The sequence below is a fragment of the Muscardinus avellanarius genome (genome assembly GCF_963383645.1).
Source record: "Muscardinus avellanarius genome assembly, chromosome: 9".
In the NCBI taxonomy this organism is placed as follows: Eukaryota; Metazoa; Chordata; class Mammalia; order Rodentia; family Gliridae; genus Muscardinus; species Muscardinus avellanarius.
In genome coordinates, this window is record NC_137795.1 from 54,425,643 (window position 1) to 54,432,393 (window position 6,751).

Below are 6,751 nucleotides of genomic sequence, written 5' to 3' on the forward strand. Positions count from 1 at the left end.
GCCCAGCTTAGTTTTTATTATTTAGAAATTCACCAAAAAGACTTTTAACATTTACCATATAGATTGTGAACTCTATGAAGAAAGGTAACAGACATAGAATATATACATTTGGCATTATTTCTCTATTATAACAAGTTTATTTTTTGCTATATGTTTCTTTCTGGATATAGCTGTTTTAGTTTTCCCACCAAAACCTTTTAAATCTGCCACTTTATTTGCCCCCACATCTCTAATTTTAGTATATTCAGGACGCTATAACAAAGCAAGTCTAACAAAATGTAGATTCTCATCTGTCCTCTTCTTTTAACCACCTTTTCTTTAACCACTTGTGGTGTGTATGTTCCTGCAGTAACTGTTGGAAGTGCCTGGTACTTAAATAGGCAAAAGATAATATTATTGAGCAGATTCTACATGATTCTAGGGTTTGGCAGGGGTTCTTTAGTGTCCTGAAGGCTACAGTTAAACTGTGTTTGACACGTTGATACAGCATCCTTCCTATAGAGACATGAGCAACCTCCATATTTTCAGTCAAGAGCTTAGAGATCCTTTGGGCACCATCTGAAATGATTTATCTCAGAAAAGGGACAAGCCCAACAGGTATAGTCTGGGTACATTAAGCAGAGTAAATTCAGATACATTTCTGAAGGCTTTACTAGAAGGTGTCTTTTTAATAAGGTTGCATAGAATTTCTCTTTTTTCTTTTACTAGGGTTCTTTTGCTGATTTCCACAAGGGGCAGGGCATTTTTCTTATATAATGCCATTTTATTGCATTTTACAAGAAATACACATGTCATAGTCTTCTTCTAGTCTATGTAGTTACCTTTAATAGCTGTAATGATTCCAAGGATATATTTAATATGATAAAGTTTATAAGCTGAATTAAGATGAGGAGTAAGATGGATATAATTTCTGTGTTCAGGCCATCAGAGACACCAATGGCAGCTTTCACATATGCTGCCCAAACCTTCAGACTAGAGGGAAGTATTCTATTACAATTCACCTCAGAAACACGAACAATAAATCTTCAGGGTTTAAGATTCAACTGTAGTCTAATAACCTGAAAATTTATGGGTTGCTCTCTTGCTGTTTCTTATGCATACATTTTTTCCTTAAAGCCTTTACTTTGAGACATGATGGAAAATCTTACAGACACACATGGTCATAATTAAGTAAAGATATGTAATAATAAAATATTAATTTCTTTGAAGCTGAAGCTCTGGGAATATGACATGATATAGGACTATAACTATCAATATTCCCTTCCTACTTCCTTGCCCTCTTTTTCAACAAATCCACATCAACCTCCTCATTATATTTTTCTAGGGCAGCCATGTCCTCACAGGCCTCAGGAAACTCTCCTTCCTCTTATCACCTCATCCACATAACAGTGAACAAAGGTATGCTGGGCATTTGTCAGGTCAAACTTGTGGTCCAGGTGAGCCCAGTCCTCAGCAATGGCTGTGGTGTTGCTCAGCATGCACACACCTTGCTATTACCTTGGCCAGGTCTCCATTAGGTACCACAGCAGGAGGCTGGTAGTTAATGCCAACCTTGAAGACAGTGGGGCACCAATCCACAAACTGGATACTGTGCTTATTCTTGATGGTGGCAATGACAGCATTAACATCTTTAGGAACCACATCACCATGGTACCACAGGCAGCAAGCCATGTATTTACATGGTGAGGGTCACATTTCACCATCTGTTTGACTGGCTCAAAGCAGGCATTGGTGATCTCTGCTACAAAAGCTGTTCATGGTAGGCTTTCTCAGCAGAGATAACAGGGACATGTGTGACCAGAGGGAGGTGGATGTGGAGATAGGGCACCAGATTGGTCTGGAATTCTGTCAGATCAATATTCAGGGATTCATCAAATCTGAGGGAAGCAGTGACGGAGGACACAATCCAGCTAATTAAGTGGTTCAGGTTAGTGTATATTGGACACTCAGTGTCGAGGTTTCTGTGACAGAAGACAGATAGCATAGATGGCCTCATTATCTATCATGAAGGCACAATCAGAGAGCTCCAGGGTGGTGTGGGTGGTGAGAACAAAGTTTCAGGGCTCCACTATAGCTGTGGAAATCTGGTGGGCTGAGTAGATGGAGAACTCCAGCTTGAACTTCCTGCCATAATCAAGAGAGACACACCATCAGCAGGGGGGCGAACCCAGAACCAGTTCCTTAGACAAAGCTGTGGAAAACCAGGAAGCCCTGAAGACCTGTGCACTGGTCAGCCAGTTCACAAATTCGGTCTAAGACGAGGTCAATGATCTCCTTGCTGATGGTGTAGTAGCCCCTGGCATAGCTATTGGTAGCATTTTTCTTGCCTGTCATAAGTTGCTCAGGGTGGAAGAGTTGATGATAGTTACCAGTGCGAACTTCATCAATGACTTGTAGGTCTACAAACACTGCCCTGGGCACATGCTTGCCAGCTCTCTCTCACTAAAGAAGGTGTTGAAGGGGTCATCTCCTCCCCCAATCGTCTTGTAGTACGGCATCTGGCCATTAGGCTGGATGCCATGTTTCAGACAATAGAACTCCCAGTGGGCGTTGCAGATCTGGACATCAGACTGGCCAACCTGGATGGGGATGCACTCTTACATGGTGGATATAGGTTAGGATGTGGAAGCAACAGGAACAGACACTGAGTCCATGTTACCATCCCTGACAAGCTAACAGTCGAGGTAACATACTTTCATATATACTTTTATATGAAGAAAGTTCACAGTGTTTTTAGGGTCAATAGGCAAGTACAGCTGGGCTCCGAAGTGCGGACCTCTAATCCCAGCTACTCAGGAGCCTGGGACAGGAGAATAGCAAATTCAGCATCCTCAGCAACTTAGCAACACTCTGCCTCAAAATAAAACATAGAAAGGGCTGGGGTGAGGGTGTAGCTCAGTGGTTGAGCACCAATGGGTTCAATCCCTAGTACTGTCAAAAACCAAACCAAAAAAAAAAAAAAAAGAAAAGAAAAGAAAAGAAAAGTACATATCCAACAAGGAAGTAAAGAGTGCTATATTTCATTCCTCTATCCTCAGTGACTCTCCTGGTTCACAAATAACAGCAAAGGATGCTAAAGAAAGATTAATATGTTCATAGATATATTTTACAAATTTAGAAATAAAACAACCTAGTTTACTTTTGAAGCTTTCCTTTTATAATCTCTGTATTATAAAATTTAAATGGTAACAAAATCTATTTCCTTATACTCAGAAGCACATGCTATTTTCTTGATTTCTTTAGATCAGTAGTGTAGAAAATATAACTATAGATCAGGCTCCAAATATTGTCTTACTAGGCTTCAATAAAATAAGAGGTATATAGCTGAAGGAGTGGACTGAATTAGTGAAAAGTACATATAAAATTAATCAAACTAAGGAGCCAAATATGAGTTACAAGAAAAAATGTTATACAAGAAAGAATATAATTGTAGCATATCTTTTCAATTTAGTCTAAACCAAACTTTAGCTCATAAGGAAGTTGGGAGGGTGTGTGTATATGTGTGTGTGTGTGTGTGTGTGTGTGTGTGTGTGTGTGTGTAGTGTAGGGTTAAAGAGAATATCATAAAAAGATCCACATCCTAATCTTCCGGAAAGGAAGTTAACAAATAATTGAAAAACAATAATAACACAAAATATAGACACATAGACATATGTGTAAATAGGTTATAGAAAAATATAAATTCTAAAATATCAAACTGAAAGATTCAAAGTTTTCTAGTTGGAAGCAGAAGGAACCTGGGAGGATCAAAAATCTAAAAGAGCATTTAATACTCTGAGCATTGTGCCAGCATTTCTCTAATTAAAAGTAAATGAGCCAGGCATGGTGGCTCACACTTGTAATCCCCGCGCTTGAGAGGCAAACACAGGAAGGTCACATAGGTTCGAAGCCAGCCTCGCTGGCTTAAGAGACACTGTTTCCAAATAGAAAATATAGAAAGGGTCTGGGAGTGTAGCCTGGAGGTAGAAGGGTTCCATACCCAGTACCACTAAAAAAAAAAAAAAAAAAAAAAAAAAAAAATGCAAATGAAGGGGTTGGGTACAGTGGCACAAGTTTGTAATCCTAGTACTTGGGAGGTTGAGACAGGAGGATCGCAGTTTGCGGCCAGCATCAGTACTAAGTGAAGCCCTCAGCAACTTAATGAGACCCTGTCTCAAAATAAAGAATAAAAAATGCGACTTGAGGTGTAGCTCGGAGGTAGAATGCCCCTGGGTTCCATACCCAGTATCACAAAAATAAATAAATAAATAAATAAATAAATAAATAAATAAATAAATAAGATAAAAAATGAAGGTGAGAAACAAAAGTCTGGAAAAATAAAAGGAGAAGCTGTAAGGAGGGCCAGGGAGGAAAAGGGATGAGATTTGGGGAAGGGATAATTGGGTGATGTGTGCATGTATGCCTCTACCATCTTGTTCCGCATTAAGATGTATGACTACAATGCATCAAAAATAAAAGAGAAGCTGCTTTGCATTTCTATATAGCTTGAATTTGTAGCAACTAATACATTTTATTTCATAATAAATAATTTTTAAAACTTAAATATATACATAAATGAACATAATGCATAAGCACATTGGTCGAGCTAGAGCATCCCATAGTGAAGTTTTCATTATAACAGCAGATTTTGGACAAATATAAAGAATGAAACATCTTATTATTTCATTACTTTTATTAGTCTAGAATTATAGTTGTTTTATTTCTAAAATATTATAATCAAATAATCAGAAACTTTATCCCACTGCCATCAAATGTGATGCTGGTAACAGCAATATGTTCTTCAACCATTACAGTGACCTGGATACCTGAAAAAAACATGTTTACTTCGCTGTCTGATTCTGTACATAATGCTTCTTTTTTAGCCAGGGCGGTGGCACAGGTTTGTAATCCCAGCACTTGGGAAGCTGAGACAGGAGGATCGCACAGGTTCAAAGCCAGCCTTAGCTACTTAGTGAGGCTCTTAGCAACTTAGTGAGACCCTGTTTCCAAATAAAAATATAAAAAATTAGGGGAGTATAGCCCAGAGGTAGGAAAGCCCCTGGGTTCCGCCCCCAGTACCACACACACAGACACAAAATTGAAGGTGAGTAAAATGATACAATTTTAGGGAATCTAAGCTTTCTTTGATTTTTTAGGTATACTGAATACAGTCTCTTGTTTTCTGTGGGAATTGGTTCTAGGACACTCCCCAGATACCAAATTCCAAGGATACTCAAATTCCTTTTATTGTGTAGTATTTGGAAACAACCTATGCACATCCTCCTATATATTTTAAATCACCTCTGGATCACATGTAATAGATAATAATGTAAATGCTATGTACATAGTTTTATTATGTTGTGTTGTTCAGAGAATAATGGTCGAAAAAAGCCTGCACATATTCTATACAAATGCATTTTTCTTATATTTATGATCCATGATTGGCTGATTCCACACATGTAGAATCTTCAGATATAGAAGGCCAACTATACCAGAGAGTTCTAATGCTATTATTTTCATGTAAATGTAGAACTTGGAATCTGACCTAACAGGTTTAAATATAAGCTGTGCTACTCAATAACTCTGTGAGCATGTTGTGTTATCCTTCTGAGTTTGAATTTATTTGTTTAAAAAATAGTATATATACTATATACATTATAAGTTTGTTGTAAGGATTAATAATAATAATAATAATAATATGTAGATATATAATGCATCACTGGTTCTGCATACAATAGTTAATGTGTGTGTGTGTGTGTGTGTGTGTGTGTGTGTGTGTGTGTGTGTGATCCTGGGATTGAATGCAAGGGCATTCTACCTCTGAGCTACACTCCTATCCTTATACTCTTTTGAAATGGTGTCTCACTAAGTTGCAGAAGGACTTGCTAAGTTGCTGAGGCTCATTGTGAACCTGTGATCCTCGTCTCAGCCTCCCAAGTAGAGATTATAGGCATGTGATACCATACCCAGCAATACTTAATAAATTTTTACTATTACTATTAAACTAGGTTAGCTGGTCTTATTGGAATAATCTTTGTTAAAATCCTAAACCCCAATAATCGTACTTGGAAGTGGGCCCTTTGAGAGGTAATTATATTCAGATGAGGTAGTGAGAGTGACGATTCCATCATGGAATTAGTGCCTTTATAAATATGGCAAGAGAGATTGGAAATCTCCTTCATTCCCATATAAAGATGTAGATGTACCTAGCGGTGGCCATCTGCAACCCTGGAAGACGGCCTTTGGGAGGAACTGAATTTGCCAGAACCATGGTCTTGGACTTCCCAGCCTTGAAACTGTGAGTAATAAACATCTGTTATATAAGTCACCCATTTTTGGAAATTAATGAATATAATAAGGTTGACTGATTGCTTAACATCACTGGATTAAAAGGATTATCTCAAGAATTCAAATTCCCAGCTCAAAATGCCACATAACTAATTCGAATGTATCTGTTTGTATCCTAAGGAAATGCTTGTCTGGTTTAAGACTTATTTTGCTAAAAATCAGATACAGAATCTCATCTTGTGAATTACAAAGCAAGTCAAACTCCCAGACTCACAGAGTGTGTTTTTAAAGTGAAAGTGTTTTTTTTTTTTTTGAGAATAATGAATCCTTTAAATAGAGTGTGGATATGTGATAAGTCCTAATAAAGCTGCAGACACTGAGCCCCTCAATTCCAATGAGTCAACTTTGTCAATGTAATTAGCTTTCCTGCACCCCCAGGAAAAGCGGTTTCCCGTTCCTAAATGTAACAGTTTTCCTCTTCTCC

At 38.0% G+C, this 6,751-nt stretch overlaps 1 pseudogene across 1 annotated transcript; it reads right to left on the bottom strand.

The window, feature by feature from the left end:
• Positions 1 to 1,250: 1,250 nt before the first annotated feature.
• Positions 1,251 to 2,591, bottom strand: LOC308267349 (tubulin alpha-1B chain-like; annotated as a pseudogene). The gene has a single exon. The product of its transcript is annotated as a tubulin alpha-1B chain-like (transcript).
• Positions 2,592 to 6,751: the final 4,160 nt, after the last annotated feature.